Source organism: Eurosta solidaginis, chromosome 1, assembly GCF_040869045.1.
Source record: "Eurosta solidaginis isolate ZX-2024a chromosome 1, ASM4086904v1, whole genome shotgun sequence".
In the NCBI taxonomy this organism is placed as follows: Eukaryota; Metazoa; Arthropoda; class Insecta; order Diptera; family Tephritidae; genus Eurosta; species Eurosta solidaginis.
Window position 1 is genome coordinate 282,173,145 of NC_090319.1, and position 17,300 is coordinate 282,190,444.

General features: G+C 38.8%; 1 protein-coding gene across 1 annotated transcript in view; it reads right to left on the minus strand.

The window, feature by feature from the left end:
* The window catches only part of nau (nautilus), a 148,805-nt gene that overhangs the window by 34,640 nt on the left and 96,865 nt on the right, over nucleotides 1-17,300 (minus strand). The window lies entirely within an intron of this gene.

Genomic DNA, 17,300 nt, shown 5'->3' on the forward strand with positions numbered 1-17,300 from the left:
AAATGCCGGCAAATTAAATTAGCTTTGTATCTCTTAAATTAGATAGGCAAGTATTGCATTACGTATAGTGGCAAAAGTACATTCAAGACTGATACAGCTATACAAGTCATTGTAGTGCGCGCACCAGATAAGAAGAGGATTATTTTTAGCAAAGTTTCGTCGACAAAGGGGTAAATAGAAAGGAACGTAGTGTCTGGATACTCTAGGGGGAACCGCAAAAAACAAGCGGCTGAGGAGGTCCGCGGAATCAATTTCTCCAATAATGAGCTTATGGATGAACAATACCCCCAGTAATATTCTCCGATTTTCCAGAGTGGGTAAGTTAATAAGAAGAAGTCTACTTCTGTATGGAGGAAGGTGGAGACTTGAGTCCCAATTAAGGCCGCGCAATGCAAATATCAAAAATTGCTTTTGAACTGACTCAAGACGCTTTATATGCTTTTGAGAAACAGGGGACCAAACGCATGAGCAATACTCGAGTATTGGACGAACCAGCGATGTGTAAAGAACCTTAGTGAGGTACGGATCATCGAACTCTTTAGCCCATCTTTTAACAAATCCAAGTAAACCCAACGCTTTGTTGGCTATAGATGAAATATGCATGTTAAAATTCAATTTCGGATCAAAAAGGACACCTAGATGATTTGCAATAGATATACGCTCCAAAGGCGTACCATCTATTACATAAGATTTCAATGCTGGCTTCACTCGGTGAAATGTCATATGCTTACATTTAGAGCAATTTAAAGCTAGTAAATTTGTTGTGCACCAACATTGGAACGAGTCCAAGTCGGCCTGAAGAAGATCCAAGGAACTCAAATCGGTAGGACAGTAAGTGTAGCAAAGTTTTACATCATCCGCATACATTATAGTATGGGAATATAATATTGTCTGTGGCAAGTCATTAATGAAAAGGGCAAAGAGCAAATGGCCTAGATGACTTCCCTGGGGTACGCCGGAGGAAACTCCGAACGATTCCGACAGATTGCACTTGAACAGGACTTTTTGGGTCCGGTTAGAAAGATAGCTTTTCAGCCACATTAATAGGTGAAACGGAAAGCCCAGTAAATCAAGCTTATGAATAAGCAACTCGTGGTTGACGGTATCAAATGCTTTGCTGAAGTCCGTGTAGATGACATCCGTTTGCTTGTTCGCTAAAAATCCTTCCATAACTATAGAGGTGAATACAAGCAAATTTGTAGTGGTTGACCTTTGACGAATAAAACCGTGTTGGCATGGAGATAAAAGACTAGAACACTGATATTGCAGTTGATTGGTGACAATCTGTTCAAAGACTTTAGGAATGACTGAAAGTTTAGCAATACCCCTGTAGTTTTCAACTTTTGACCTACTACCTTTTTTATGCAGGGGTATAATAAAAGACTGTTTCCAAAGTGCCGGGAATGACGCAGATCCCAGAGATAGCTCAAATAATTTTAAAATAGGCTCATACATGTTTTCGGCGCAGTACCTAAGCACGCAGCTAGGAACACCATCCGGTCCCGGAGAAAAGGTGGGCTTCAAAGATTGAAGACTCTGAAGAACAATATTACCATCAATAGCAGGATTCCTAATGTAATTCGAGCTATCTAAGCGATAGGGATATTGACCAGAATGAAAACCACTGGATGAATACGTGGACTTAAAGAACTCAGAAAATAGTTCAGCAACGTCGTCATCAGTGCAAGCTTTTTTACCTCCAAAGGTTAATGAGGAAGGATACCCAGAAGTTTTCCGCTTTGAATTTACGAAACTGTAAAACTTTTTTGGATTTCTAAAAAAATGGGCTTTACAACAACTCAAGTAATTTTTATAACAAAGCTGATTAAGACGGTGAAATTTAGAACGAGCTATTAGATATTTAGAGAGGTCAGCAGATGTTCCAGATTTCTTGAACCTCTTATAAAGCCTAGATTTGATGTTATTAAGTCTGATAAGTTGCCTTGAAAACCAAGGGGGCTTATTCGAACATAGGGTATAGCGAGTAGGAATGCAGGTATCAAAGAAGCTATCAAGCGTACTGTAAAATATAGAGATAGCCGAATCGACATCAGTGCAAGCATAGAGATCCGACCAATCATGAGAAGCCAACAGATCATTGAGCATAATGAAATTCGCTTTGTAGAAGCATCTAGATCGGGGACGAGCCTGTACTTGAATCCTACAGGGTAGGCTGATATCAAGTGATATCTCTAGCGTAGGGTGAAGAGGGTCTTCTGGAAGGGATAAAGGTGGTATTTGCGTAAGGGCAGTACCCACCGAGCCATCCACAAATACTAAATCCAGCATTTTATTTCCACTATTTGGAACATTGTTAATCTGTAAAAGAGATGAGTCTAACAAGCAATTGAGAAACTCATGTTGAGCAGTGGGAGTTAAAAAGTTTGAATCACTTATATTAACCCAACTAACTGTTGGCAAGTTAAAGTCACCAACAACAACAAGTCGATCGTTATCTCCCAACTGCGAATGCAAATCACAGATGGCCGAGCTATGACTAGCATAAACATCCATATCCGAACGAGGTGGTATATACGAACAGCAAACAATTACGCTATAGCTACCGAATGAAAGCCTAACTGCTATGAATTCGATATGGGAGATATTGTCCAGCGAAATCAACTCAGACGATAGGTTAGATTCAACAGCAATAAGGACACCTCCCGCTCTAGAGATGCGATCACGCCGATAAACAGCATATTTATTTGAAAAAACCTCAGAATTGTAATTATCAGGCTTTAGCCAGGTCTCCGTAAAAGCTACAACTTGTGCAGAAAAGTTGAAAGAATTAAGGAAGAATGGAACAAGTTTTGATCGTAAACCACGAACATTTTGATAATTAATGAAATGTGTTAATGATAATTTTAAAAGGGAGTGGGCCCCAGTTCTATAGGTGGACGCCTTTTCGAGATATCGCCATAAAGGTGGACCAGGGGTGACTCTAGAATTTGTTTGTACTATATGGGTATCAAATGAAAGGTGTTAATGAGTATTTTAAAAGGGAGTGGGCCTTAGTTATATAAGTGGACGCCTCTTCGGAATATCGTTATAAAAGTGGATCAGGGTTGAATCTAGAATGCGTTTGTACAATATGGGTATCAAACGAAAGGTGTTAATAAGTGTTTTAAAAGGGAGTGAGCCTTAGTTCTATGGGTGGACGCCTTTTCGGGATATCGCCATAAACGTCGACCAGGGGTGACTCTAGAATGCGTTTGTACAATATAGGTATCAAATGAAAGGTGTGAATGAGTATTTTAAAAGGGCGTGGGCCTTAGTTCTATAGGTGGACGCATTTTCGAGATATCGCCATAAAGGTGGACCAGGCCTGACTCTAGAATTTGTTTGTACGATATGGGTATCAAATGAAATGTGTTAATGATAATTTTAAAAGGGAGTGGGCCCAAGTTCTATAGGTGGACGCCTTTTCGAGATATCGCCATAAAGGTGGACCAGGGGTGACTCTAGAATTTGTTTTACGATATGGGCATCAAATGAAAGGTGTTAATGAATATTTTAAAAGGGAGTGGGCCTTAGTTCTATAGGTGGATGCCTTTTCGAGATATCGCCATAAAGGTGGGCCAGGGGTGACTCTAGAATTTTTTTGTACGATATGGGTATCAAATGAAAGGTGTTAATGAGTATTTTAAAAAGGAGTGGGCCTTAGTTCTATATGTGGACGCCTTTTCGAGATATCGCCATAAACGTGGACCAGGGGTGACTTTAGAATATGTTTGTACGATATGGGTATCACATTAAAGGTATTAATGAGGGTTTTAAAAGGGAGTGGGCCTTAGTTGTATATGTGAAGGCGTTTTCGAGATATCGACCAAAATGTGGACCAGGGTGATCCAGAACATCATCTGTCGGGTACCGCTAATTTATTTATATATGTAATACTACGAACAGTATTCCTTCTAAGATACCAAGGGCTTTTGATTTCGCCCTGCAAAACTTTTTCATTTTCTTCTACCTAATATGATAGGTGTCACACCCATTTTACCAAGTTTTTTTCTACAGTTATATTTTGCGTCAATAGACCAATACAATTACCATGTTTCATCCCTTTTTTCGTATTTGGTATATAATTATGGCATTTTTTTCATTTTTCGTAATTTTAGATATCGAAAAAGTGGGCGTGGTCATAGTCGGATTTCGGTCATTTTTTACACCAATACAAAGCGAGTTCAGATAAGTACGTGAACTGAGTTTAGTAAAGATATATTGATTTTTGCTCAAGTTATCGTGTTAGCGGCCGAGCGGAAGGACAGGCGGTCCGACTGTGTATAAAAACTGGGCGTGGCTTCAACCGATTTCGCCCTTTTTCACAGAAAACAGTTATCGTCCTAGAATCTAAGCCTCTACCAAATTTAGCAAGGATTGGTAAATTTTTGTTCGACTTATGGCATTAAAAGTATCCTAGACAAATTAAATGAAAAAGGGCGGAGCCACGCCCATTATGAAATTTTCTTTTATTTTTGTATTTTGTTGCAACATATCTCATTACTGGAGTTGAATGTTGACATAATTTACTTACATACTGTAAAGATATTAACTTTTCTTTTAAAATTTGAATTAAAAAAAATTTTTTTTTTAAAAGTGGGCGTGGTCGTTCTCCGATTTTGCTAATTTTTATTAAGCAGACATATAGTAATAAGAGTAACATTCCTGCCAAATTTCATTATGATTTCTTCAACGACTGCCAAATTTCAGCTTGCAAAACTTCTAAATTACCTTCTTTTAAAAGTGGGCGGTGCCACGCCCATTGTCCAAAATTTTACTAGTTTTCTATTCTGCGTCATAAGTTCAACTCACCTACCAAGTTTCATCGCTTAATCCGTATTTAGTAATGAATTATCGCACTTTTTCGATTTTTCGAAATTCTCGATATCGAAAAAGTGGGCGTGGTTATGGTCCGATATCGTTAATTTTAAATAGCGATCTGAGATGAGTTATCGTTAACGGACAGACGGACGGACGGACATGGCTCAATCGAATTTTTTTTCGATACTGATGATTGTGATATATGGAAGTCTATATCTATCTCGATTCCTTTATATCTGTACAACCAACCGTTATCCAATCAAAGTTAATATACTCTGTGAGCTCTGCTCAACTGAGTATAAAAATAAGTTGGGTTATCCTTCCTGACGCTATAACTCCAGAACGCACGAACCATTCCACGGTTTTGCATTCTTTGGAAAGGTCTCGGGCTCCGCGAGGTTCGTAGCAAAGAAAATTCAGTATCGACGCACAGGATCTCGAGAAATACACCAAAACGTGGACCCGGGTACCCCTAGAATGTTTTTATAGGATATGGACATCAGATGAAAGCTGTTGATGAGTGCCTTAAGAGAGAGTCATTTTCATATCCCTGGGTGACTAGGGCCTCGAGATATAGGCCAAAACGTGGACCCGGGTACCCCTAGAATGTGGTTATAGAATATGGACATCAAATGAAAGCTGTTGATGAGTGCTTTATAAGAGGGCAATTTTCATACCCCTGGGTGACTAGGGTCTGGAGATATAGGCCAAAACGTGGACTCGGGTACCCCTGGAATGTGTTTATAGAATATGGATAACAAATGAATGCTGTTAATGAGTGCTTTAGTAGAGGGTAATTTTCATACCCCTGGGAGACTAGTGTCTCGAGATATAGGCCAAAACGTGGACCCGCGTACCCCTAGAATGTGCTTATAGGATATGGACACCAAATGAAAGCTGTTAATGAGTGCTTTAGTATATGGTAATTTTCATACCCCTGGGTGACTAGGGTCTCGAGATATAGGCCAAAACGTGGACCCGGGTACCCCTGGAATGTGTTTATAGAAAATGGATAACAAATGAATGCTGTTAATGAGTGCTTTAGTAGAGGGTAATTTTCATACCCCTGGGTGACTAGAGTCTCGAGATATAGGCCAAAACGTGGACCCGGGTACCCCTAGAATGTGCTTATAGGATATGGATACCAAATGAAAGCTGTTGGTTAGTGCTTTAGTAGAGGGTAATTTTCATACCCCTGGGTGACTAGGGTCTCGATATATAGGCCAAAACGTGGACCCGGGTTCCCCTAGAATGTGTTTATAGAATATGGATACCAAATGAAAGCTGTTGACGAGTCCTTTAGTAGAGGGTAATTTTCATACCCCTGGGTGACTAGGGTTTCGAGATATAGGCCAAAACGTGGACCCGGGTACCCCTGGAATGTGTTTATAGGATATGGATATCAGATGAAAGCTGTTGATGAGTGCCTTAAGAGAGCGTAATTTTCATACCCCTGGGTCAGCAGGGTCTCGAGATATAGGCCAAAACGTGGACCCGGGTACCCCTAGAATGTGGTTATAGAATATGGACATCAAATAAAAGCTGTTGATGAGTGCTTTATAAGAGGGTAATTTTCATACCCCTGGGTGCTAGGGTCTCGAGATATAGGCCAAAACGTGGACCCGGGTACCCCTGGAATGTGTTTATAGAATACGGATAACAAATGAATGCTGTTAATGAGTGCTTTAGTAGAGGGTAATTTTCATACCCCTGGGTGATTAGGGTCTCGAGATATATTCCAAAACGTGGAACTGGGTTCCCCTAGAATGTGTTTATAGAATATGGATAACAAATGAAAGTTGTTGATGAGTGCTTTAGTGGAGGGTAATTTTCATACCCCTGGGTGACTAAGGTCTCGAGATATAGGCCAAAACGTGGACCCGGGTACCCCTGGAGTGTTTATAGGATATGGATATCAGATGAAATCTGTTGATTAGTGCCTTAAAAGAGGGTAATTTTCATACCCCTGGGTGACTAGGGTCTCGAGATATAGGCCAAAACGTGGACCCGGGTACCCCTGGAATGTGTTTTTTTTTCCTTTGGTCCCCAGGCGTTTACTACGCTTCGGGAAAATTTATTACCATGTTCATGTTCATATCTTAACAATAATTACATATGAGTACAATAATAATAACAGAATTAGTTATTTTTTTTTTTTTTCCTTCAATAGGACAATTGTTGTAAGCTCTGCATACTGGTTTATGGTTTGAATGATAATAACGCCTGCGAATGGATACAGGCTGACATGTTAAACATGAATATTTATATACATTCGTCAAAACTTTTTTTTTTTTTTTGTCATATATATTTTTATATTGCTTCTAATAAATATGTACATATTATAATTTAATTCAGCATATTATTGAAACCTTTTACAGTACTAATAATATCAAAAACTAGTTTTTTCAATGACTCCACGAGATGTTTGTCGGTGCTGATTGCCAGTACATTAAATGGGGGTACCTGGGTTTCTTCGCACAATGTGATATGACGGTGCCTTTTTCTAGCGTATCGGGGACAATCCTGTAGCAGATGGTTTAACGTTTGTATCGTTTCCTGATCACAGGGGCAAGCGTCGCTTTCGATGATTTTAAAGCGCTTCAGGTATTCTTTATGGTAGCCATGACCAGTGAGCAGTTGGGTCATCTCAAATGATATACCAAAGACTTTCGCATATGCTTTTGCATCCGTTGGGGATTTAAAATGAAATTTGGTTGTACTACCTGTAGTTGCTTCTTCATATTCACTTTGCCATAAGGCTTCTGCTTCTAAACGAATTTGACGTTTCGCATAGCTCATTGGAAAATCTGAAAGTTTGATTTCTCCTGGATTTGTTGCTGCTTGTTTGGCATAATAATCGGCTAACTCGTTTCCTTCTATTCCAACATGAGCCTTGACCCAGCTGAACTCAATAATGCTGCGTTTGGAGAGCCGGTGAAGTCGCTCATGTATGGAAGCTATAAGTGGCATGTCATTGCTTCGGTTTTTAATGGCTTCCAAACAGGACATGCTGTCAGAGTACAGTTGAACATGGGTTGCGGTTGAGGCCAGTTCCACCCACTCTAGCGCCGCGTCGATTGCCAGCGCCTCTGCTTGAAATACGCTGCAACTCTCGTGGAGTTTTAATGTTTTATTTTCCCACTGAGTATTTGGGTATCGAATTACAAATGCTGCTCCACATTCAACAGTGTCAAGTTTACCTCCGTCTGTGTAAATTTGAGTAGCATCAGCGTGCTCTATAGCATTTATTTGGACTTGTGTCTCCATTGTTTTATACTCTATTGTTCTCCGGATAGCCGGGTGCAGTTGTTGGTGCTGTTTCATTCTTTTCTGGAGACTAAGTTCGCTTTGTTGGTTTAATTTGCCACTGATTTTTACTTCTTCTATTTTCATTAACTCCGCTATTTTTAGGTGAAGTGGTATGAACCCCGCCAGTGCTAGCGCGGACGTAGCTGAGACCGTGTGAAATGCTCTTATAGCGCGAATAGCAAATTGTCTTTGAAATGATCTTAATAATTTTCGAATATAGTACCATTTTATTGCTCTTCCCCAGATGCTAGCAGCATAAGTAATTGTAGGTTCTATGACTTGCTGGTAAATGATAACAACGTTGTCGGGATGGACTCCCCATGTAGGACGTACGAAATTGCATAGATTTCTAAATATTTTATAGGCTTTCTCAACAATATACTTCGCATGTTTTGCAAATCTTAAATTTTCGTCAATAATGACACCAAGGAGCTTCATCTCATTAACAAAGTTGAGTTGAGTTCCATCCATTCCTATTTTAGCTGTTTTAGCCGCTCTCGTAAATGCCATAACTTGTGTTTTCGCCGCGCCAAATGCTAGCTTAGCATTTTTCCCCCACTGATGTATTATATTGAGAGCAGCATTAGTGCTTCTCTCAAGTTCAGTGGCTGACTTTGCACTGACTAGCAAAAGGACGTCATCAGCAAAAGCTTGGATAGAGCATCCACTGGGTAAAGGCATGCCAAGCAGATCGTCTAATATGATGTTCCAGAACATTGGACCACACGCCGAACCTTGAACACACCCTTTGGTCATTTTATTTTTGGCTGTGGCATCTGCGAAATCAATTGAGACTGTCCTCTCATCGAGGTAGCTACAGATAAGGTTATATATGTTTGATGATACTTTGTATCTTTGGAGTTGCACCAAAAGCATCGGCCACCAAGCATTATCAAAGGCAGCTTTGATATCTAGGGATACCCACATTACTTGCATCTTGCGTCGCTTGCAATTCTCAACACATGTTAAAGCGTTTCGCAGAGCATCCACCATTGATGTTTGCTCTCGAAATCCAAATTGCTTGTGTTGAAAGAACTGCGTCTTTCCTAAGTGAAAAGCAAGTCTGCTGGCTATTAGCTTTTCTAGGGTTTTCGCCAGTATTGGCAGTAGTCCGATGGGACGGTACGAATCCAAACTGTTACAGTCGAGCTTGTTGCCTTTTGGTAGAATTTTAACGTAAGCTTCTTTCCAAAGTTTTGGGAAGTATCCTGTGCGGAGGCAGGCATTATACACCGAGGTTAACAATGAAATATGTGGCTTAGCATATATCTATATGGGGCAGTACATATATCGGAGGTGAAGTGATCTATACCAGGGGCTCTGTTGGGTTTTAATGTGGTTATGGCTTCCAGGACTTCTCCTTCAGAGAACGGGACATCGTTTGGTATAGCTGATTTGTTTTTAGTTTTGCTCCGCAAAAACAAGTGGTGAGCGGTACTGTCTGCGTTGTCGTCAGGATAAAAGTGCTGGAGTAAAGCTTGTGCCGTCTCAAGGCTCGTTTCCGTATATACGTCATCTTTGCAAAGTGTTTTAGGAGGTCGATGAGAGGGAGCGTCTTTTATAATCCTGTTTGTGAGTGACCACATATCTTCTTTTCCTTGTCTGTTGCAGAATTCTCTGAAGTTGGTTATGGATGCCTCTCTGAGAGCTTTAGCATATTCGGTCTTGGCCAGGGCATGCTCTTTTGCGACTTCATCCGTGGGCTTCTTCGCCTTTGATAATCTGTTTAATTTATGATGCAACTTGATGCAGTTTTCTTTCAATAGCTGCAGAGATCTATTCCACCATGGGTTGTAAGGTTTGGTACCCTTGCGCTCCTTCATAGACGATTGGCAAGCTTTGGTAATAGCATCGTTAATACTTTTCACGGCTGTTTCCAAGCCATCAGAAGTAATATCGGTAAAGTTTATCTTTAGGACTCCTTTGTTCCTTAGACTCTGTTCCAAAACTTTGTTGAAAACATCCCAGTTTGCAGATTTGTTTTTATAAAGGTACGTAGATTTGTTTTTACATGTGCTTATGTGAGCATCACTTCGAATTTTAAATGTAATGGCACTATGGTCTGAATTTTGGATTGCATCTATATCTACACACCAGTCTTCGACGGGGCTGGAATGTGTTTATAGAATATGGATAACAAATGAATGCTGTTAATGAGTGCTTTAGTAGAGGGTAATTTTCATACCCCTGGCTGACTAGGGTCTCGAGATATAGGCCAAAACGTGGACCCGGGTACCCCTGGAATGTGTTTATAGAATATGGATAACAAATGAATGCTGTTAATGAGTGCTTTAGTAGAGGGTAATTTTCATACCCCTGGGTGACTAGGGTCTCGAAACATAGGCCAAAACGTGGACCCGGGTACCCCTAGAATGTGCTTATAGGATATGGATACCAAATGAAATCTGTTGATGAGTGCTTTAGTAGAGGGTAATTTTCATACCCCTGGGTGACTAGGGTCTCGATATATAGGCCAAAACATGGACCGGGATACCCCTAGAATGTGGTTTGACATTATGGGTATCAAATTGAAGCTGTTGATGTGTGCTTTAGTACAGAGTAAGTTTTACACCGCTGGGTGACTAGGGGTTCGAGATATAAGCCAAAACATGGACCCGGATACCCCTAGAATGTGTGTGTATTATGGATATCAAATGAAAGCTGTTGATGAGAGCTTTAAAGTAATTTTCATTGTGATATTCGATTTAGTCGCATCAACCTGGCAAAACTGATAAATATGCATGCGAAGCCGAAATATAGACATGAATTAATAATACCCACATACCTATTTACATACGTCCTATTCGATTTGCCTATAATTTGGTATAAAAATTTGCCTATATTAGTATTTACGATGCTTTTTTCCGGGAAGTAGACCAGAGACGAACTGGGACTGGGATTAGGACTAGGACTGGGACTGAGACTGAGACTCGGAATGGGGTTTAACAAAATACATACCACCCTCTGAGTGCCTTAAGAGAGGGTAACTTCCATACCCCTGGGTGACTAGGGTCTCGAGATATAGGCCAAAACGTGGACCCGGGAACCCCTAGAATGTGGTTATACAATATGGACATCAAATGAAAGCTTTATAAGAGGATAATTTTCATACCCCTGGGTGACCAGGGTCTTTAGATATAGGCCAAAACGTGGACCCGGGTACCCCTGGAATGTGTTTATAGGATATGGATATCAGATGAAAGCTGTTGATGAGTGCCTTAAAAGAGGGTAATTTTCATACCCCTGGGTGACTAGAGTCTCGACATATAGGCCAAAACGTGGACCCGGGTACCCCTGGAATGACTAAGGTCTCGAGATATAGGCCAAAACGTTGGCTCCCGAACGCCTAGATAGTGTTTTTACATTATGGGTATCAAATTGAAGCTGTTGATGACTGCTTTAGTACAGGGTAGTTTTCATACATATTGGTGAATAGGATATCGTGATATAGACCAAAACATGGGCCCCGATATACCTAGAATGTGGTTTGACATTATGGGTATCAAATTGAAGCTGTTGATGTGTGCTTTAGTACAGAGTAAGTTTTACACCGCTGGGTGACTAGGGGTTCCAGATATAGGCCAAAACATGGACCCGGATACCCCTAGAATGTGTGTGTATTATGGATATCAAATGAAAGCTGTTGCTGAGAGCTTTACAGTAATTTTCATTGTGATATTCGATTTAGTCGCATCAACCTGGCAATACTGATAAATATGCATGCGAAGTCGAAATATAGACATGAATTAATAATACCCACATACCTATTTACATACGTCCTATTCGATTTGCCTGAAATTTGGTATATAAATTTGCCTATATTAGTATTTACGATGCTTTTTTCCGGGAAGTAGACCAAAGACGAGCTGGGACTGGGATTAGGACTAGGACTGAGACTGAGACTGAGACTCGGAATGGGGTTTAAGAAAATACATACCACCCTCTGGGACTGGCAATAAGATATGAACAAGAATGAGAAAAACTTGAGAGAAGAGAAAAGAGAGAAGAAGAAGGAGACTGAGAAAGAGATAGAATGAGATAGAAGAGACGAAGATGGAGATAGATGAAGCGAAAAACACGGAGGGAGGAGTGAATACAAAGATTATGAAAAAGTGTAGAAGGGCGAGGGCAGAGTTAGACGGAAAAAGCTTATTAAAATGTATGCAGATAGACCAAATTTAGGGCAGAACAACGTCTGCCGGGTATGCTAGTTAAAGGTATAAATGAGGGTTTTAAAAGGGAGTGGTGGTAGTTGTATATGTGAAGGCGTTTTCGAGATATCGACCAAAATGTGGACCAGGGTGACCCAGAACATGGTCTGTCGGGTACCGCTAATTTTTTTATATATGTAATACCACGAACAGTACTCCTGCCGAGATTCCAAGGGCTTTTGATTTCGCCCTGTAGAACTTTTCATTTTCTTCTTCTTAATATGGTAGGTGTCACACCCATTTTACAAAGTTTTTTTCTAAAGGTATATTTTGCGTCAATAAACCAATCCAATTACAATTTTTCATCCCTTTTTTCGTATTTGGTATAGAATTATGGCATTTTTTTCATTTTGCGTAATTTTCGATATCGAAAAAGTGGGCGTGGTCATAGTCGGATTTCGGACATTTTTATACCAATACAAAGTGAGTTCAGGTAAGTACGTGAACTGAGTTTAGTAAAGATATATCGATTTTTGCTCAAGTTATCGTGTAAACGGCCGAGCGGAGGGACAGACGGTCGATTGTGTATAAAAACTGGGCGGGGCTTCAACCGATTTCGTCCTTTTTCACAGAAAACAGTTATCGTTCTAGAATCTAAGACCCTACCAAATTTTACAAGGATTGGTAAATTTTTGTTCGACTTATGACATTATAAGTATCCTAGACATATTAAATGAAAAAGGGCGGAGCCACGCCCATTTTGATATTTTCTTTTATTTTTGTATTGTATTGCACCATATCATTACTGGAGTCGAATTTTGACATAATTTACCGATATACTGTAAAGATATTAAATTTTTTGTTAAAATCTGACTTTAAAAAAATTTATTTTTTAAGTATGCGTGTACGTTCTCCGATTTTTCTAATTTTTAGTAAGCATACAGATAGTAATAGAAGTAACGTTCCTCCCAAATTTCATCATGATATCTTCAACGACTGCCAAATTAAAGCTTGTAAAACTTTTAAATTACCTTCTTTTAAAAGTGGGCGGTGCCTCGCCCATTGTCAAATTTTTTACTAATTTTCTATTCTGCGTCACAAGTTCAACTCACCTACCAAGTTTCATCGCTTTATCCGTCTTTCGTAATGAGTTATCGCACGTTTTCTGTTTTTCGAAATTTTCGATATCGAAAAAGTAGGCATGGCTATAGTTCGATATCGTTCATTTTAAATAGCGATCTGAGATGAATGCCCAGGAACCTACATACAAAATTTCATCAAGATACCCTTAAAATTTACTCAAGTTATCGTGTTAAAGGACGGGCGGACGGACGGACATGGCTCAATCAAATTTTTTTTTCGATACTGATGATTTTGATATATGGAAGTCTATATCTATCTCAATTCCTTTATACCTGTACAACCAACCATTATCCAATCAAAGTTAGTATACTCTGTGAGCTCTGCTCAACTGGGTAAAAAAACCTTCGGCAGCGATTTCGCAAATATCCCTGCAAAAATCGTTGGATCATGTGGTCCACTGGAGTACTTACCATTGTACTCCACTGTAATGCAGCAATGGACCAACTCATATTTCTACACGAACATATTGTAAGCTGATCATTGCTCGTTTTTAACGATTGTAATCACTACACGATGTTTATTGGACTGTGGGTACTCCATGGATTACTCTGATGTAATGCGGAGCTGGAGTATATGGTCCCGTCCTAGGACATCGCAATGTTAATTGGACCATATTTTTTGTATGAATTGTGGTTAATTTTGGAGCACTCGGTTGGTCCATAGCGAGTACTCCATACATGCATGCATGGAGTACTCGCGATTTTTGCAGGGTATATTAACTTCCTTTTTAGTTATGAAAAAAGTGAGTCATCAATATTTTCAGATATAAACCACACCCTGTATTTTGATCCGCCCTACTTTATATTAATAATAACGGTGTTTACCCTGCAAAAATTGTTAGATCATGTGGTCCACTGGAGTACTTACCATTATACTCCACTGTAATGCAGCAATGGACCAACTCATGTTTCTACACGAGCATATTGTAAGCCGATCATTGCTCGTTTTTAACGATTGTTATCACTACACGATGTTTATTGGACTGTGGGTACTCCATGGATTACTCTGATGTTATGCGGAGCTGGAGTATATGGTCCAGTCCTAGGACATCGCAATGGTAATTGGACCATATTTTTTGTATGAATTGTGGTTAATTTTGGAGCACTCTGTTGGTCCATAGCGAGTACTCCATACATGCATGCATGGAGTACTTGCGATTTTTGCAGGGTAATGCATTACATGGGATGCCTCAGAATTACCGCCGCAGTAAAATCTGCAATAAATGAACGCTTGAGCGATTGTTGCCCTTCCATGAATCGTGTGCATAAATTGTGTCTTTTTTTTTGTTCTTGCAACTTATTTATCTATGTTTATGCATACATACAAACTTATATAGATACATGCATTAAGATTAGAAAATGTACAAATTTGTTAATTTACCATAAAACGTTTGATTTTTTAAATTCGAATGCAGCAAGCGAAAAACTTTAATGAAAAAGGGGACGCATTACCATATCCTCTCGCGTATACACAGGTATAAACATAAATATAAACATAAATGCAAATTTTACACAAAACACATATTTAATGGCTATGCTCTTACGATTTTGATTGAATTCTGGCACTCTGCCACAAAGGAATGCATTTGCAGCAGAGCAATGATTTGGGGTTACAGCAATTACTCTTCAAGTTTTTAGGAAGTTAAGTAAAATTGCGATTAGGGATATATGAGAATTATGGATCCCATTAGTGGCTTTGATTCAATACTTTCGAACATAATTTTACTGCTTCCAAAGATATTACTCTACAATATATGAGATAGCAGAAGAGCTGAGCGGAACCAACTAAGCCAAGAAAGTAACAAAGCAACACCTATGTTGCAGCTTGTAATGCTATTTTAATGTACCTATTTTAATCTTATATATTATTTCTAATTGTTGTTTTTATGTACAGGTCCCTTTTCGCTCTTATTTGGAATCCAAATCTATAAATAAAGTTTTGGTTGTAAAGATGGGGATTCGTGCTATTAGCGAGCTTTGGGCATTGTTAGTCGTAGTGATTGTAGTTCCAATATTGATATAAATAAAGGAACTATTTTAATGTAAAAATTAATATATTTTATTAACGCTTAAAAATCGGTTGTACATTAATCGAATTTTCACAAGAATCCAAAACGTTTGAAGTAAACAAAATTCAAAATTGAAAATTAAAAATACATGAATACATTTAAAAAATAACAAAATTACAAAGTAAAATATTGTAAAGTTAAAATTATAAACAAACCCTACAATACTCCCCCTTCAAGAAAAATCAACATCAAACAAATTAAAAGTAACTCTCTTTTTAAGTGTATTGCTAGCGTTGTTTGTATCTGTTGTTTCAATTATTGCTGGTTTTAATCTGTCAATTGGAATAGTTTTAATAGTATCATTGATTTCCAATTTAAAATATTTTTGTTCTTTTTCCACAATTTTGTAAGGTCTCTCATATGGTTGCTGTAATGAGCGTTTATCTATAACTCGAACAAATGCAAATTTACAAGTTTGAAGATCTTTTGGAACATAAATTCCTGTATCACAATTTCTATGATGACTTAAATTTGATTTAATATTCCGAAAATGTTCACGTAAACTATTTAAAATTTCAGTTAATGAACTATTCTCAGCTGATGGAACAACAAGTTCCCCCGGTAAACGTACATTTTAACCAAAAACCATTTCCGCCGGTGTAGCTGAAATATCCTCTTTGTAAATAGATCGCAACCCAAGTAGTATGACAGGTAACTCGTCATACCAATTGTTTGATCCATCTCTAGCCATTATAGTAACTTTTAGCTGCCTATGAAACCTTTTAACCATACCATTTCCTTGAGGGTGATAAGCCGAAGTAGTAATATGATGACTACCGAGTAATTTGGTTAACTCTAAAAACAATTTTGATGTGAATTGGCTACCTTGGTTGGTGGTTATTTTCAATGGAACTCCAAAACGAGATATATATTCTTTGAAAAATTTGTTCGCAATTGTTGACGCTGAAATATCTTTTAGAGCATATGCCTCTGGCCAACGAGTAAATCTATCAATTATTGTTAAAATAAAACGATGTACTTTCGAAATAGGTAACGGTCCAACTATACCTAGATGTATATGCTCAAATCTATTCTTAGGAATGGGAATTTTGACAACAGGAGACTTTGTGTGACGATAAACTTTGGATTTTTGACAGTTTAGACACTCTTTTGACCAACTATTAATATCTTTAGTCATGTTAGGCCAAAAATATTTTTATACTCAGTTGAGCAGAGCTCACAGAGTATATTAAGTTTGATTGGATAACGGTTGGTTGTACATATATAAAGGAATCGAGATAGATATAGACTTCCATATATCAAAATAATCAGGATCGAAAAAAAATTCTAGGGTCACCCCTGGTCCACCTTTATGGCGATATTTCGAAACGGCGTCCACCTATAGAACTAAGGCCCACTCCCTTTTAAAATACTCATTAACACCTTTCATTTGATACCCATATCGTACAAACAAATTCTAGAGTCACCCCTTGTCCACCTTTATGGCGATATCTCGAAAAGGCGTCCACCTATAGAACTAAGGCCCACTCCCTTTTAAAATACTCATTAACACCTTTCATTTGATACCCATATCGTACAAACAAATTCTAGAGTCACCCCTTGTCCACTTTTATGGCGATATCTCGAAAAGGCGTCCACCTATAGAACTAAGGCCCATTCCCTTTTAAAATACTCATTAACACCTTCCATTTGATACCCATATCGTACAAACAAATTCTAGAGTCACCCTGGCCCACCCTAATGGCGATATCTCGAAAAGGCGTCCACCTATGGGACTAAGGATTACTCCCTTTTAAAATACTTATTAACACCTTTCTTTTGATACCCATATTGAACAAACAAATTCT